Source organism: Stenella coeruleoalba (assembly GCF_951394435.1).
Source record: "Stenella coeruleoalba genome assembly, chromosome: X".
Lineage (NCBI taxonomy): Eukaryota > Metazoa > Chordata > Mammalia > Artiodactyla > Delphinidae > Stenella > Stenella coeruleoalba.
Window position 1 is genome coordinate 112087818 of NC_137152.1, and position 18888 is coordinate 112106705.

General features: G+C 37.0%; 1 long non-coding RNA gene across 5 annotated transcripts in view; it reads left to right on the plus strand.

Annotated features, from left to right (window-relative positions):
• LOC307180943 overlaps positions 1-18888 on the plus strand; it is a 510594-nt gene that overhangs the window by 365649 nt on the left and 126057 nt on the right. For 4 of the 5 annotated variants that reach the window (XR_013825808.1, XR_013825809.1, XR_013825811.1 and 1 more), the window contains 2 exons: positions 72-206; positions 699-790. This is a non-coding gene — a long non-coding RNA (uncharacterized lncRNA). The remainder of the gene's footprint in view (positions 1-71; positions 207-698; positions 791-18888) is intronic. The other variant, XR_013825810.1, reaches the window with a different exon arrangement.

Genomic DNA, 18888 nt, shown 5'->3' on the forward strand with positions numbered 1-18888 from the left:
CCTGAAGACAAATGGACATCACTTAGGGGTTTTAAGATGGAGAGTGATATGAGCTGATTTTTCTTTCACAGAAAGGCCTCTTAGTTGACCTGTGGATGAGGGAAAGGAGGGAGTCCAAGTTTGGACCTTGTGATAATAATCCAGTGGCAAGATGATGAGGACTTGGGCTATGACAGTAGCAAATGGAGATGAACAGGATGTGCTTGGTATGTAAAATCAGAAAATATTGATGATGGAATATAGCAGGGAGGGGTGAAGGAAAGGGAAGTATTGAAGCATTAAGTTAACCCAGTAAGTGCTACCATGTCCAAATATCAACTGTACCTTAACCCCCGAATCTACTCCCCACCTCAGTCTACCCTGTCTCAGTAAATGACAACTCCATCTTTCCAGTTACTCTGCTTCAGACTATGGAATCATCCTGGACTTCTCTCTTCTCATTCCTCACATCCCATCTGGCAGTAAATTTTGTTGGTTCTACCTTCAAAACATACACAGAATGTGACCATTTCTCACCACCTCCACTGCTTCCACCCTATCCCGAGCCATCATCATCTCTCACCTGGAGTACTACTATAGCCTCCCGATTAGTTTCCTTGTCCCTACTCCCACTCCAAAGCATATTCTCCAATAAGTCAACCAGAGTGATTAATTTAAATATAAGCCAATCTAATCAAGCCATTATTTCTAATTTCCAGTTTATAAAAATACAGAAGATGAAGGAATAAGTTAAATAACTCAAAAAAACAATCAGACAAAGCTCTGCAGGATAACTGGCTCAGGCTCTTCAGTAAGTTAATGCCATGGGAAAAAAGTATGGGGGTGGGAGAGCTTTCTACATAAAACGGTATGTAAGAAGCTTAACAATCAAATGCAAATATATTAGCCTTGATTTAATTCTGGTTTAAACAAAACCACTATAATAAATTATGGGGACAATTAGGGAAATATAATTATCAGCTTGGGACTAGATTTGTTAGCTTTGGTAGATATGATAATGCATATAGTGATTACACAGGAAAATTTTTTTAAGAGATTTATAATGAGCATTTTGGGATAAAATGTCATGATATCTATGCTTTAAAATACTTTAACAAATAAAATATACCCGAAGCAAATATGGCATAATGTTAACAATTGTTAATTCTAGGTAATGGGTATATGAATACTTGTTGTGTTATTCCTTTCTCTTTTCTGTGTATATATATATATATATATTTTCTTCTTCCAGTTTTATTGAAATATAATTGACATACGACACTATGTAAGTTTAAGGTGTACAGCATAATGATTTGACTAATATACATCATAAAATAATTACCACAATAAGTTTAGTGAACATTCATCCTCTCATACAGATAAAAAATAAAAGAAAATAGAAAAACATGTTTTCCTTGTGATGAGAACTTTTAGGATTTACTCTCTTAACAACTTTCATATATAACACACAGCAGTGTTAATTCTATTTATCATGTTGCATATTGCATCCCTAGTACTTATTTATCTTATAACTGCAAGTTTGTACATTTTACCTTTTGACCCCTTTCATCCAATTCCCTCTCCCCTCACCCCCCACCCCCAGCTCTGGTCACCACAAATCTGATCTCTTTTTCTATGAGTTTCTTTGTTTTTGATCTACAACACTGTGTTAGTTCCTGGCACACAACATAGTCATTCGATATTTCTATACATTTCAATTGTTTTTAATTTTTAAATTAAATGTATATTTAAAAATTTTTGTAAGTTAAGAAAAGTAGCTCATATCTGGTACTCCTTAAAAAGCCTCCAAGGGCTTCCCTGGTGACGGAGTGGTTGAGAGTCCGCCTGCCGATGCGGGGGACACGGGTTCGTGCCCCAGTCCAGGAAGATCCCACATGCCGCGGAGCAGCTAGGCCCGTGAGCCGTGACCGCTGAGCCTGCACATCTGAAGCCTGTGCCCCACAACGGGAGAGGCCACGGCAGTGAGAGGCCCGCGTACCGCAAAAAAAAAAAAAAAAGCCTCCATTGGCTTCCCATCCCACTCAGAGTAAAATTCAACATTTTAACCATGATCTGACCCTTACTATCTCTCTGATCTCATCTTCTACCACTCTTTCCCTCACTGACTCTTTTCCAAGAACACATATCTCTTTGCTAAGTACAGTCCTGTCTCCTGGCCTATGCATCTGTTTTTCTAGTTGCCTGGATCACTCTTCTCTCAGATGTCCACATGACTCAAAGCTTCTCTTTATTTGGGTTTCTATTTTCCTTAATAGTGAAAACTTCCCATACTACCCTTTAAAAATATCCCTTCCATCAATTTTCCCTGTGCCTGTACCCTGGTTTTATTTTTCTTCTTAATATTCATCACCACCTGACATATAATATGTTTTGTTTGTTTATTGTCTGCCTCTCTCCACTCCAGCCCAGCACACACTAGAATGTAAGTTCAATATAAATAATAGTCTGCCTGTTTTTTTCTTATTGCAGTCCTCAGTGAGGACAGATGGAATAAATATTTGTTAAATCAAATTACAGGTAGGAAAAGCTGGTTTGGTGGAAAGACTAAATTAACTAAGTTCAAGGTGTGTTGACTCTGAGGACCTGTAGCATATTTAAGTGAAAATATCTTGTTCTCTGTTTAGCATGGAGAAGTTGTAGTTTAGATTTTAGGGTGAAAAGATAAATAATTTTGCATGTGGTAGTTTCCATTTGTTCATAAAAGAAGAAGATAATGTCATCAATTGAAAACAACACATGAGTGAAAATGAAAATCTTGGAAATTGATGGTCTCTTATTTTGTGTACTTTTCTAAGTGAAGAGAAGTGACAGGAAGAGAGCCAAGTTTAAAGTCTTTGAGAACAGCAATATTTAAGGGGCAGACAGACCAAGAGGAGGCCATGAAAAAAGACCAAAAAGATATGAGTAGAGATAAAGGAAAACAACAAGGAAGATCTGGTGTCATGTAAACTAAGGGAAATAAAAAGAGTGTTTTTAAGCTTTTCTTTTTCTTACTGAAGTAGAGTTGATGTACAATATTACATAAGTTACAGATGTACAATATAGTGATTCACAATTTTTAAAGGCTATACTCCATTTATAGTTATTATAGAATATTGGCTATATTCTTTGTGTCGTACAATATATCCTTGTAGCTTATTTTATACATAATAAAATGTATTATTTTTCTTACTCCCCTACCCCTATATTGCCCCTCCGCCTTCCCTCTCCCCATTGATAAGCACTAGCTTGTTCTCTATATCTGTGAGTCTGTTTCTGTGTTGTTATACTCACTACTTTGTTGTATTTTTTAGATTCCATATATGTGATATCATACAGTCTTTGTCTTTCTCTGACTTATTTCACTCAGCATAATACCCTCCAAGTACATCCATGTTGCTGCAAATGGGCACTTGGGTTATTTCCATATCTTGGCAGTTGTAAATAATGCTGCTATGCAACCTAAGTGTTCATCGACAGATGTATGGATAAATAAGATAAGATAGATATATACATATATATATATGTGTATATATATACAATGGAATATTACTCAGCCATAAAAAGAATGAAATAATGCTATTTGCAGCAATATGGATGGATGTCAAGATTATTATATTAAGTGAAGTCAGACAAAGATAAATATCATATGATATCACTTATATGTGGAACCTTAAAAAAATTATACAAGTGAATTTATTTACAAAACAGAATCAGCCTCACAGACATAGAGAACAGACTTGTGTTTGCCAAGGAGGCGATAGGAGAGGGATGGATTGGGAGTTTGGGATTAGTAGATGCAAACTATTCTATACAGAATGGATAAACAACAAGGGCCTACTGTGTAGCACAGGGAACAATATTCAATATCCTGTAATAAACTGTAATGGAAAAGAAAAAAATTTGTTTAATTTAAATAAATAGAAGAAGAACTACAATCCTGCAGCCTGTGGAATGAAAACCACATTCACAGAAAGATAGACAAAATGAAAAGGCAGAGAACTATGTACCAGATGAAGGAACAACATAGAACCCCAGAAAAACAACTAAATGAAGTGGAGATAGGCAACCTTCCAGAAAAAGAATTCAGAATAATGATAGTGAAGGTGATCCAGGATCTCGGAAAAAGAATGGAGGCAAAGATCAAGAAGATGCAAGAAATGTTTAACAAAGACCTAGAAGAATTAAAGAACAAACAAACAGAGATGAACAAAACAATAACTGAAATGAAAACTACACTAGAAGGAATCAATAGCAGAATAACTGAGGCAGAAGAATGGATAAGTGACCTGGAAGACAGAATGGTGGAATTCACTGCTGCAGAACAGAATAAAGAAAAAAGAATGAAAAGAAATGAAGACAGCCTAAGAGACCTCTAGGACAACATTAAACGCAGCAACATTCACATTATAGGGGTCCCAAAAGGAGAACAGAGAGAGAAAGGACCTGAGAAAATATTTGAAGAGATTACAGTCGAAAACTTCCCTAACATGGGAAAGGAAATAGCCACCCAACTCCAGGAAGAGCAGAGAGTCCAGGGCAGGATAAATCCAAGGAGAAACATGCCAAGACACATAGTAATCAAACTGACAAAAATTGAAGACAAAGAAAAATTATTAAAAGCAACAAGGGAAAAACGACAAATAACGTAAAAGGGAACTCCCATAAGGTTAACAGCTGATTTCTCAGCAGAAACTCTACAAGCCAGAAGGGAGTGGCATGATATATTTAAAGCGATGAAAGGGAAGAACCTACAGCCAAGACACTCTACCTGGCAAGGATTTCATTCAGATTTGACAGAGAAATCAAAAGCTTTACAGACATGCAAAAGCTAAGAGAATCCAGCACCACCAAACCAGCTCTACAACAACTGCTAAAGGAACTTCTCTAAGTGGGAAACACAAGAGAAGAAAAGGACCTACAAAAACAAATCCATAATAATTGAGAAAATGGTAATAGGAACATACATATCGATAATTACCTTAAATGTGCATGGATTAAATGCTCCAAACAAAAGACACAGGCTCGCTGAATGGATACAAAAACAAGACCCGTATATATGCTGTCTACAAGAGATGCACTTCAGACCTAGGGACACATACAGACTGTAAGTGAGGGGATGGAAAAAGATATTCCATGCAAATGGAAATCAAAAGAAAGCTGGGGTAGCAATACTCACACCAGATAAAATAGATTTTAAAATAAAGAATGTTAAAAGAGACAAGGAAGGACACTACATAATGATCAAAGGATAAATCCAAGAAGAAGATGTAACAATTATAAATACATATGCACCCAACCTAGGAGCACCTCAATGCATGAGGCAAATGCTAACAGCCATAAAAGGGGAAATCGACAGTAACACAATCATAGCAGGGGACTTTAACACCCCACTTTCACCAATGGACATATCATCCAAAATGAAAATAAATAAGGAAACACAAGCTTTAAATGACAGAATAGACCAGATAGATTTAAATGATATTTATAGGACATTCCATCCCAAAACAGCAGATTACATTTTCTTCTCAAGTGCACACGGAACATTCTCCAGGATAGATCACATCTTGTATCACAAATCAAGCCTCAGTAAATTTAAGAAAATTGAAATCATTTCAAGCATCTTTTCTGACCACAATGCTATGAGATTAGAAATCAATTACAGGGGAAAGAAACGTAAAAAACACAAAGACATGGAGGCTAAATAGTACATTACTAAATAACCAAGAGATCACTGAAGAAATCAAAGAGGAAATCAAAATACACCTAGAGACAAATGACAATGAAAACACGACGATCCAAAACCTATGGGATGTAGCAAAAGCAGTTCTAAGAGGGAAGTTTATAGCAATACAATCCTACCTCAAGAAACAAGAAAAATCTCAAATAAACAATCTAACCTTACACCTAGAGGAACTAGAGAAAGATGAACAAACAAAACCCAAAGTAAGTGGAAGGAAAGAAATCGTAACGATCAGAGCATAAGTAAATGAAATAGAAACAAAGAAAACAATAGCAAAGATCAATAAAACTAAAAGCTGGTTCTTTGAGAAGATAAACAAAACTTATAAACATTTAGCCAGACTCATCAGAGAGGAAGAGGATTCAAATCAATAAAATTAGAAATGAAAAAGGAGAAGTTACAACAGACATGACAGAAACACAACGCATCAAAAGAGACTACTACAAGCAACTCTATGCCAATGAAATGGACAACCTGGAAGAAATGGATGAATTCTTAGAAAGGTATAACCTACCAAGACTGAACCAGGAAGAAGTAGAAAGTATGAACAGACCAATCACAAGTAATGAAATTGAAAATATGATTAAAAATCTTCCAACAAACAAAAGTCCAGGACCAGATGGCTTCACAGGTGAATCCTATCAAACATTTAGAGAAGAGCTAACACCCATCCTTCTCAAACTCTTCCAAAAAATTGCAGAGAAAGGAAAACTCCCAAACTCATTCTACAAGGCCACCATCACCCTGATACCAATACCAGACAGAGATACTACAAAAAAAAATTACAGACCAATATCACTCATGAATATAGATGCAAAAATCCTCAACAAAATACTAGCAAACAGAATCCAACAACATATTAAAAGGATCATACCCCATGATCAAGTGGGATTTATCCCAGGGATGCAAGGATTCTTCAATATATGCAAATCAATCAATGTGATACACCATATTAACAAATGGAAGAATAAAAACTATATGATCATCTCAATAGATGCAGAAAAGCTTTTGACAAAATTCAACACCCATTTATGATAAAAACTCTCCAGAAAGTGAGAAGAGAGGGAACCTACCTCAACATAATAAGGCCGTATATGACAAACCCACAGCAAACACCATTCTCAATGGTGAAAAACTGAAAGCATTTCCACTAAGATCAGGAACAAGACAAGGATGTCCACTCTCACCACTATTATTCAACATAGTTTTGGAAGTCCTAGCCAAGGCAATCAGAGAAGAAAAATAAATAAAAGGGATACAAATTAGAAAAGAAGAAGTAAGACTGTCACTGTTTGCAGATAGGATGATACTATACATAGATAATCCTAAAGATGCCACCAGAAAACTACTAGAGCTAATCTATGAATTTGGTAAAGTTGCAGGATACAAAATTAATGCACAGAAATGTCTTGCATTCCTATACCCTAACAACAAAAATCAGAAAGAGAAATTAAGGAAACAATCCCTTTCACCATTGCAACAAAAAGAATAAAATAGCTAGGAATAAACCTACCTAAGTAGGTAAAAGACCTGTACTCAGAAAACTATAAAAGACTGATGAAAGAAATCAAAGGTGACACAAACAGATGGAGAGATATACCATGTTCTTGGATTGGAAGAATCAACATTGTGAAAATGACTATACTACCCAAAGCACTCTATAGATTCAATGCAATCCCTATCAGATTACCAGTGGCATTTTTTACAAAACTAGAACAAAATAATCTTAAAATTTGTATGGAAACACAAAAGACCTCGAAGATCCAAAGCAATCTTGAGAAAGAATAACAGAGCTGGAGCAATCAGACTCCCTGACTTCAGACTATACTACAAAGCTACAGTAATCAAGACAATATGGTACTGGCACAAAAACAGAGATATATATCAGTGGAACAGGATAGAAAGCCCAGAGATAATCCCACGCACCTGTGGTCAACTAATCTATGGAAAAAGGAGGCAAGGGTATACAATGGAGAAAAGGCAGTCTCTTCAATAAGTGGTGCTGGGAAAACTGGACAGCTACATGTAAAAGAATGAAATTAGAACACTCCCTAACACCATACACAAAAATAAACTCAAAGTGGATTAAAGACCTAAATGTAAGGCCAGACACTATCAAATTCTTAGAGGAAAACATAGGCAGAACACTCTATGACATAAATCACAGCAAGATCTTTTTTTATCCAGCTCCTAGAGTAATGGAAATAAAAACAAAAATAAACAAATGGGACCTAATGAAACATAAAAGCTTTTGCAGAGCAAAAATAAAGTATAAACAAGATGAAAAGCCAACCCTCAGAATGGGAGAAAATATTTGCAAACGAATCAACAAAGGATTAATCTCCAAAACATATTAACAGCTCATGCAGCTCAATATTAAAAAAACAAACAACCCAATCCAAAAATGTGCAGAAGACCTAAATAGACATCTCTCCAAAAAAGACATACAGTTGGCCAAGAGGTACATGAAAAGCTGCTCAGCATTACTAAGTATTAGAGAAATGCAAATCAAAAAACTACAATGCGGTATCACCTCACACCAGTTAGAACAGGCATCATCAGAAAATCTACAAACAACAAATGCTGGAGAGGGTGTGCAGAAAAGGGAACCCTCTTGCACTGTTGGTGGGAATGTAAATTGTTACAGCCACTATGAAGAACAGTATGGAGGTTCCTTAAAAAACTAAAAATAGAATTACAATATGACCCAGCAGTCCCACTCCTGGGCATATACCGAGAGAAAACCATAACTCAAAAAGAGTCATGTACCGCAGTGTTCATTGCAGCACTATATACAATAGCCAGGTCATGGAAGCAACCTAGATGCCCATCGACAGATAAATGGATAAAGAAGAGGTGGTACATATATATAATGGAATATTACTCAGGTATAAAAAGGAAAATAATTGGGTCATTTGTAGAGACGTGGATGGACCTGCAGTCTGTCGTACAGAGTGAAGTAAGTCAGAAGGAGAAAAACAAATATCGTATGTTAACGCATGTATGTGGAACCTAGAAAAATTGTACAGATGAACTGGTTTGCAGGGCAGAAATAGAGACACAGATGTAGAGAACAAACATGGACACCAAGGGGGAAAAGCGGTGGGGGATGGTAAAAAAAATAGTGCTTCAAACAAAATGGCATAAAACAAGAGAAACTGCTTGGAACAATTTGACAATAAATTAAGTCTCAAAAAAATTTTGAATAAATAAATAAAATAATGCTGCTATGAACATTGGGTGTATGTATCTTTTTGAATTAGTGTTTTTGGTTTTTTGCAGATATATACCCAGGATTGGAATTGCTGGGTCATATGGTAGTTCTATTTTTAGTTATTTGAGAAACCTCCATACTTTTTCCACAGCGGCTGCACCCATTTACATTCCCACAACAGTGTATGAGTGTAGAGAAATAGTAATTTTTAAAAGAGATAGAGACCAAATGACCTAGCATTGGCCAGGCAAAATAAAGATAGTCTCCTTAAGTATGCCAGTATGAAGGGAAATGGAAAAAGGTTAAGTGGGGTGTCAGAGGCTTAATTTCAGGAAGGAATGAGAAATATAGAAATAAATATTGAAAATAGGTTATTCTTTAAAAAAGATTTGCTAAGTAGGGAACCAGTAACTTGGGCACTGGGACTGGCTACAGCTCAAATTGAGTGACTTTTCTTTAGGATTAGAAGGCATTTAAACATATTTATATGCTGAGGGTGAGTGGATAATAGAGAGAAAGAAATTTAAAAAATCAAGTACTGAGAGAGAACATATGAAGGAGCAAGTCTGAGGAAGAAACAACAGGTGGCACAAGAGGCAGACCTTCAGTAGAAGAGAGACACTCCTGCTCATACAGTAGGGATGAAGAATGGATGGGTACAGAGAAAAATCTGTATGTGGACAATGGGGAAGATGAAGGATTTCATCCCAGTGGACTCAGTATTGATGATATACGAGTCTTTGAGTGTGAGGGAGTTGGGAATTGGGTAGAAAACTTGAGAGGCAAAGAATTGGAATAGTTACTGTGAGAAATTGGAAAAAATTCATGATAGGTAAAGGGATTGATATGTGCTATGCAGGATTCAACTGCAGTGAAAAATCAGGGATCTGTAGAGGCACTCGTTTGCACAATTTTCTGAGATTTTCTTTACCAGCCCTCTGGTTCTAAAAATGAGGAAGGAAGATGGTGTAGGGCAGGTACAACAGCATCGGGGAGTATTGTGTTGTGGTTAAGAGTGAAGGTTTTAGTCACAGACATGGCTTTGAGTCCTGGTTCTGCTACTTACTAAGTGTGTGGGCTTGGGCAACCTACTTATCCTCTCAAAAACTTAAGTTCCTCATCTTTAAAATGGAGGCAATAAAAGTAACTACCTCATAGGGTTGGTAAAATTAGATAGAAGAATCAGTGTAAATTGCGTGATACTTAAAAGCTTTCTTTGAATATTAACTAAACACAAAAGGAAACTAAAACAGGAGTGAGAGGGAGTTGAGAGGGCTGATGAAACAGGAATTCATGGTGTTGACCATGAGTTCCAGGCAGCATTGGGAAGAAAGTGAGACTCCGAGGGGCTGCTAAACTGGAAGCAAATAAAGGAATCAAGGGAACAGAGCCTTTTAGTAAGTGTGAAGAGCAGTAGTAAACGGGGTGAGAATATATAACAGGTAACTCTAAGACTGGTATTAATATTTGAGATGTAAGAGATGGAATATTTCTTGTTAATTACAAATCCAGGTCGTGGTCTTACACACTCAATATTGATGATATATAGGAGTCTTTGAGAGTGAGGGAGTTGGGAATTGGGAATTGGGTAGATATTAAGGGATGCTACCCCTTTTGTGAAAGGTCACCAGGGTCTGATCGTTCACCTTTGAGCCTTATTTTTCTGGAATGATGGTGATGATACTCTCATGAAGAAATTACCCAGCTCATGTTACCTAAACTCTCATTAGCCTTTTTGATAAATCATACCTTAAATCTATTAATTTAGAACGATAAATAAAAGTTACAAGGAATCTGAAAAGTCCCTGTTAGCCAAATAAGCCCAGTCTCCTTCCAGAAGATCACAAGATCTAAAGGAAGATTTGTGTGGATATTTTCCTGGTTGGGGGAGGATGCAGGAAGGTCATAAGCTCTTCCTGACAAATGAGTGTTTGCTCCACTCCAAGTGCCCCAAACCAGGTGTTAAGTGGTCAAGGCACTATCTTCCTGGACATAGCTGGTGACACTGACAAGGGCACCCTCCAATTATCCTTTTTCTGGACTCTGACATGATTGTTCTACAACTGGTACTTGCCATTACATCATCCTTCCCATTTTAATAGATTTGTAGAACCTCTTATCACTTTCAAGTTGATAACTTATTTTACACTGATTGCATTTAAGGTTGGCTGCTTCCTAGGAAGACACTTTTTAGTCTTATTAGTAATATATCATCCTGCCGAATGGGTAACTTTAGGGAAGGTTTCCAATAGCCAGCTGCTTCCATTCACAGACAAGTTTCAAGAAGAAAAGATTCCTTTTCAGATCTTTTCCTATTTTGCCCCTTTTACTCTTTCATGTCCACTTTGGTTCTACAACATCTTAGCTATTTTCAACCTCCGGGAGACTGTTCATAAACCAATCAAATAACTAGAGTGCATACTGCTTATGATGTGTAGTTTTCCATAAAAGCCATTGTTTGAAAATTTGTTTCAAATGTCAAAACATAAAACATCCAAGTTGTAAAATGTAAAATGAAGTTTAAATTTTCAGATGAATCTTTACTACACAACTTTCATTGGGAAAGCCTTTCTGCAGAGAATATATCAATTAACACCAAATCATCAAATTATTAGAGATAGCCTCAGACAATTTCTTCATTTTATACTTAATGAAACAAATCCACAAAAGTTAACCTCCTTTCTCAAGGTCATACAGCTAGATCAGTTGCAGTTCAGGACAAACAGGAGTGTTCCTATGGCTGTTAAAGTTATATGTGGGGGAACTTGTAACTCTCATCCTCTCCTTCAAATCAGTGCTATCTAACTTTATATGGAAAATCAGTCCTTGATCAGCGTTATATAGTGAACATCCATTTATTAGAAAAAAATCATGCCATTAGTCGTCTTGAACATGGTAATTATTGATACCCTCAAACTCACTTTTAAAGGAGTCTAAGAGAAAAGCAGGTGAAAGGGGTAGATGCACTGACATATGTATCACATATGGTTTTGTTGATTTGGAAACGCAAGTGTACACATCTCATTATGTCCAAACCAGAAGTCAAGAGAATCTTCACAGGCTACGTGGATTTTGCACAGATCCAATATTTAGGAATAAAGAGTAAAGTTAAACCACATTGCTCCAGGAGTATATGAAAGAAGCTTTGTTGACACGGATTTTGATTGAATTAGTCATTCAGGCTGTGCCTGATAAATGCCACAATTGCTGAGTTCATCAAAATGTGTGAATCAAGACACCATTTAATTTTATCTAACTGAAGAGGAGAAAAGGTTGCCCTTTTAGTATGGTTATTTTCATCTTGTGTACTTTAGTTTAGGTTATAGACGTTAGAAGAGACCAACTCTGCAGCCTTCTTGGGGCCAGCAGAGGGAGCTCAAAGACAAGTTGTGAAGCTGTAGCAACATGCAGGAAAATGGGGGCTTTGGGGAAGGGGGGTGGGAGGGTGCTCAATAATGTATATCACTTGAAAGAAAGACAGCAGCAAAAATAATTGCCAAAAAAGTGCAGAGATGACATAAATGAAGCCAAGTTTGGGAATCTGTTAAAAGGGTCATTTTTCAACACCCACATTTACCCCTCCCATTTCCTTCCATCTGCTAATTAAAATGAATTCAACAAGGTAATATTAACATCTTTTTCCAGACATATGGGAGGAGTAGCTAAGCAGTTTTGGAAACTTTCTACTTGGCTCTTTTTACCATTGCTCCAAAAAAATCTTAAAATATTTGCTCTGATAAAATCCAATTAATTCATTATATGAAGTTGGTTTTACCACACAGTGATTCTTCATCCATCTTTTAATGTTCGTGTACCTTTATTTTAAGAAATTTTTCTTTTCCTGAGCATATATTTACTCATAAGCTAGATCTAAGTAAATTCTATGCCTATATATACATGGAGTGCTAACTTGAACCATTGTTTTGTAAACTTGATGACTCACATACATTCATGCATTAATTTATCCAACATATATTTATTGAGGACCTATGGTGTTCCAGATACGGTGCTAGGACCTAGGGACCTGCCAGGGAATGTGACAGGGAAACTTACTTTCTAGTGGGGTTAACAGGTAATAACCAATCAAACAAGTAAGATAATTCAGAGCAGTTCTGTGAAGAAATTAAGAGGATAATGTGAAAGAGTGACTGGGGTGGGAGAGAGGACATGTCTCTCTGAGGGGGTGACATTAGCACCAAAACCTAAACAAGGAGACAGCCATGCAAAGACCCAGCTGGGTTTGGCAAACTTTTGTTTATAGGGCTTGTGGGTCATATATGATAGCTGTTTCAACTACTCAACTCTGTCATTGTAGCACAAAGCAGCCGAAGTCAGTAGTAAACTAACAGGCATGGCTGTGTTCCCATAGAACTTTACTTACAGAAACAGACCCATGAAAGGGGAAGAGTCTTCCAGGCAAAGGGAACGGCAGACTCAAGAGTCCTAAATCAGGGATGAATCTGGTGTTTTCTAGGAACAAAATATCCAGTGTGACTGTTGTATAATGAGCAAGGTAAAAGTGACACCGGCTTAAGTCAGAGAGGTAAACAGTGGTCAGATCACAGAGGGTTTTTAACTTGATCCACTGGGTAGGTGGTGATGTTTTTCACTGAGTTGGGAGAGATTAGGAGAGAAGCAGGATTTGGGGTAGGATAAAAATCATAAGTTTTGTCCTGGGCATAAAGTTTTATCTGCCTATCAGACATGCAAAGAGGCAATTGGATATACAAGACTGGAACTAGGTGCACAGGTCAAGTTTAAAGATACAACCTATGGGAGTCATTAGACAATATCAAAGCCATATAGTTGATGAGCTCAGCTAAGGAGAATGTGTCTGATAGAGAAGAAGAGGACTAGTGCCAAGCCCTGAAGCCCTCAATATTTAGATGATGGACACAGGAAGATAAGCAGAAAAGGAAACTAAAAAGGAATGGCCAGTGGGATAAGAGGAAATCCAGGAGAATGGGCACTTCCTGGAAGTTAAATGGAAAAATGTTCCCAGTTGAGAGAGAAGGCAATAGTGATCACTCAGTTCCAGTTACTGGTCAAGCAGGTAGCAAGCAGGGAAGCTGAAATCAGAGGACAAGGCCTGTTGTGCCTCTTAAGTGGGAAAACATGTATAGGGTATGTTAAGCACCAAATTATCACTGTACTTTTTTAAAAAAAATTATCAATTTTAACACTTTGGAGGTTGTGCTGTAAACTCAACCTATAATGTTCTTATTTTAATCATCTTAATCGTTTTCACATTTGTCCCCCAGTGACAAGGTAGTGTTCTCAATTAGAGAATGCCTAGTGCTGTTTTTTCCTTAAGATTGACTCCATCTTATCCAGCTTCCTTCTCAGCTTTCTGTTACCATCTCTAACCTGGAATGAAATGACACAAAACCTTATTTCAAAACCTAAGTGCTGGAATATTTGAAACCTCCATCTCTTGAATAAATGAGAAGAGGGGATAGGAGACCACAGCAGGCATCAGGGAAATGCCTGGCAGGAAAGCAGCATTATTCTGGGTGCATGAAGAGTATATTCCTTAATTTTAGAATATTTTCATCACTCCAGTACCCAGAGAAGTCATTCTCAATTCCCCTCTCACCCCATCCCCTGACTACTGCTATTTGGTATGTCTGTGGATTTGCCTGTTCTGGACATTTCATACAATGGAATCGTATAATATGTCTGACTTCTTTCACTTAGTGTAATGTTTTCGAGGTTTTTCCATGTTGTAGCATGTATTAAAACATTCCTTTTATGACGAAATAATATTCCATTGTATGGATATAGCACATTTTGTTTATCCATTCATCATTTAATAAACATTTGGCTTGTTTCCATTTGGGGGCTATTAAGAATAAGATTGTTATAAACACTCATGTAGAAGTTCTTGTGTGAACACATGTCTATAGCTCTCTTGGATATGATACTGGGAGTGGGATTGCTGAGTCATATGGTAACTGTATGTTGGACCTTTGAGGAACTGCCAAACTGTTTTGCACAGCGGCTCCACCATTTAACATTCCTACCAGCAATGTATGAGGGTTTTAATTTCTCCACATCTTCACTAACACTTGTTATTTTCCATTTTTAAAAGATTATTTTTATAGCCATCCTAGTGGATGTGAAATGGTATCTCCTTATAGTTGTGATTTGCATTTACGTGATGACTAATAATGTTGAGCACCTCTTGATGTGCTTATTGGCCATTTGTATATCTTCTTTTGAAAAACTATTCAAATCATTTGCATACTTTCATAGGGTTGTTTGTCTTTTTATTGTTGAGTCATAAGAGTTCTTTATGTATTCTGGATACTAGATCTTTGTCAAATGTATTGCAAATATTTTCTCCCACTCTGTGGGTTGATTTTTTACTTTCCTGATAGTATCCTTTGAAGCACTTTAAAGAAAAATTTTTGACGAAGTCCAGTTTGCCCAATTTTTCTTTTGTCACTTGTCATCTTGGTGTTGTATCTAAGAAACTGTTGCCGCATTTGAGGTCAAAAGATTAACCCATATGTTTCCTTCTAAGAGTTTTATAATTTTAGCTCTTACATTTAGGTCTTTGATCCATTTTGAGTTCACTTTGTATATGGTATAAGGTAGGGGTCCAAGTTCATTCTTTTGTATAGGGGATATCCAGTTGTCCCAGCATCATTGTTGAAAAGACTATTCTTTCCACCATTAAATAGCCTTGGTATCCTTGTCAGTTATCAATTGACCATAGATGAATGGGTTTATTTCTGGACTCTAAGTTCTATTCAGTTGATGTACATGTCTATTCTTATGTCAGAATCAGACTGTTTTGATTATTGTAGCTTTGTAGTAATTTTGAAATCAGGAAGTATGAATCCTTCAACTTTATTCTTATTTTTTCAAGATTGTTTTATCAGCACCCCTTGTATTTTCACAGGAATTTTAGGACCAGCTCGTCCATTTCTGCAAAAAAAAAAAGAAAAAGACACTTGGAATTTTGACAGATATTGTACTGAATATATAGATCAATTTGCAGAGTATTGCAAACTTAACAATACTAACTCTCCTATGAACATGGGATAGGTTTTCATTTATTTAAGTTTTCTTTAATTTCTTTCAATAATATTTTGTAGTTTTCAGAATATGTTTTGCAATTCTTTTGTAAAACGTATCCCTAAGTATTATATTCTATTTGAAATTAGACTGGAGTTTAGACTTAACTTGGTAAGCAATAACAGGTTATTGTAGGCTCAAATTGGAATATAATGAAAAATGGCATTTCTGGAAGTTATGGAGATATGCTGCTTGGATCTCTCTTCAAGAAAGAATTTGCCATTCAGCTGTAAGGAATGCATTTTCTGACAGCCTCCACCTGTTAGCACATTTAGGTTCTGCCTCAGCCGTGCTCCTCATGGGCATCTCTCTGTCAATGACTGAGTATAGTAAGGGTATTAGGGCTTGGACATCTCTCCTCATTGTGAGATTCCTGTAATGGGAAATTTTTGCTTGAGAGTTCTGCACTGGGTTGGATGCGGCTTTGTGAGATCTGAACCTCAGTCTGAGACTCTACCTAATCCTACTTCCTGTCCATTTTCTTTTCACAAGGATCACATCAGCATCACAGTCTGAAATTTTTCCCTACCCACTTCTGCCTACCCCTCCTTTTTCCTTTCACAGGCATTACCTCCAATAAACCTTTGCATTCCTAACTCTGTTTCAGTATCTGCTTCCCAGAGAGAGCCTAACTCACACCCAGCTGAAGAAAAGAAAATAATAAAAGGATTTTCAGAAAAAAACAACCTCTTTTAAAAATCTCTTCTCTTTGGGGTCTAATACAGTCCCAGTCAGGATGATACTGTTATAAATAATAAAAGTCAATTTAGTTATGCCATAGTTTGAAGAGTGACAGAATGTAAGTATAAACAGGCACTTATCAGTGCCAGTTTGCTGCCAAATATCAGATGTTGATCAGATTCCCATATAAATAAATTGTCCAAATTGCTCTAAGAAATATTTTATAAGCAAATAGTTAGCCCTTCATTCAACTGATATTAGCCAATGTGGCTTAGATCCACAAATCCAACACTTACCTGGTACTTAAACATGTGGATGAAAAATGGCTAAAAAACCATCCATCAAGATATTTGGTGTAAAGCAGCCAAACGCAAAGCTAAGTGCAGAATTCAGATGACCATCTGGTTAATTTGGGCTGTAAATGCTATCACCTGAGATATGTAACTAATCGAGTTATTGGGCTTCATGTGGTAGAAAGAACCTAAAGATCATCAAGGAGGATGTCTACTGTCTCACAGAACAGAAGCAGAAACTGAGGCCCAAAGGGAGCAAATGACTTTCCCAAGGTCACACAGCAAGCTAGTAGTTGAGCTAGGATTAGAACCAAAATCCTTGTAATTTGACAGAGCTCCTTCCCTCTCATTTTTGTGGTCACCATACTTGAAGTGTCACTGATTCTGGCATATTCCTGTCGCCAGGGAGCTGAATCCAATAAAGTATACTCATCCTCACTTTTTACCCTGCAACCCAACAGAAAATCTTCTTTTTACATCTTCAAGGGTGATCTTTGATATGCGGCAGAATAGAAATCCACTAGAGGTTACACAATTTAGATTATTCAACTCCAAAGCAAAAGAAGCCCTCAAGCAACACCATCTGATTATACAACTTTGCTGTTATAGAGAATTAATCAAATTCATCCTAGAGGCTCATCTGCTGCATGACACACTTATTCCTTCATATCAAAACTCCCGAACAAATTTTAACAGAATTGCTCTTGACTTCTTTTCCTAGTAATTTCTGATTTTATTAAACCCCCTAAGCTCCAGAAGTTGAAAATGTGTTGGTTACTAATCTTCAATTTTCCAAAATGTTTCATAGTCAGGCTTTCTGGCTCCAAGATGTCAAGAGATAGGTCAAGATAGATCAGCTCCAGGAAGGACAGCAAATTTATTGTTACCTTTGTAGGAAAAAAAAAAATGGAGAGCATGTACAATAGAATCAGGTGCAATTGGATGTTTCTCCCAAAACACCAGGTTTGGTGATAATTGTACCTTTTGGTGATTCAGTAGCTGGCACTTTCTCTTAGTCATTATTTAACTCATGTTCCAACAAGATATCAGGGAGTACAAGGCTCTATGAAGTACCAAGCTACTGGCCAAGCCTAGCTGCAGAAAATCCTATGACAAATGAAAGGATCTAGCTTGACTCCTCTGTGTCCTCTCTTTCTCACTTTTGATAGTTGTCTCTGAGGATGATCTTGTGGTTTGAGATTGGCACTGCCTTGAACTGGTGAAACTCAGGCAACTTGGCAGAGTGAGATAGGCAGAGGTTGGTAATGGCTACAGCTAATCAGGGCTATAAAAGGCTGTAAAGACTGTAGAGTTTATTTCTATATCCACCTTGGATGAGTAAATGCCCTTCCTGGGTAGGTGTAGGTTGGTATATGCTTCTATGTCAAATTTTCCTATAGCAGAATTAGGCTTAAATGAATTTCAATGATAGTTTACAAGGCAAAACTGTGTATGTATGCTTTTGATAGCCAAGATATTACAAAGACAACATTCATTCATTAATGTGTGTGTGTATCAGATACTGGGCCAGACAGTGGGATTATAATACTAAATAAGACAGAAAAAGTATCTGACCCCAGAGAACTTATGATTTAATGGGAAATAGAAACAGATAAATAGACGATTATAATACATTATACAGTGATGGGTCCTATGGGAGTGCCTAGAAAGGACTTGGTGGATAAATGAAAGACTTCTTAGAGGAAGCAATATCTAAGTTAAGACCTAAGGAAGGTGAGAAGTGAGGCACAACAGAGTGTGTGCTCAGTAGGGAGAATGACATGTACAAAGCAGATTAAGAGAGTGAGGAAACGTGGGAGAAAGGCTTGCTAGATGAAGGGACTGAAAGAAGTGATGTATAGATGGAGCATGACATGTGAAGTAAGGAACGATAA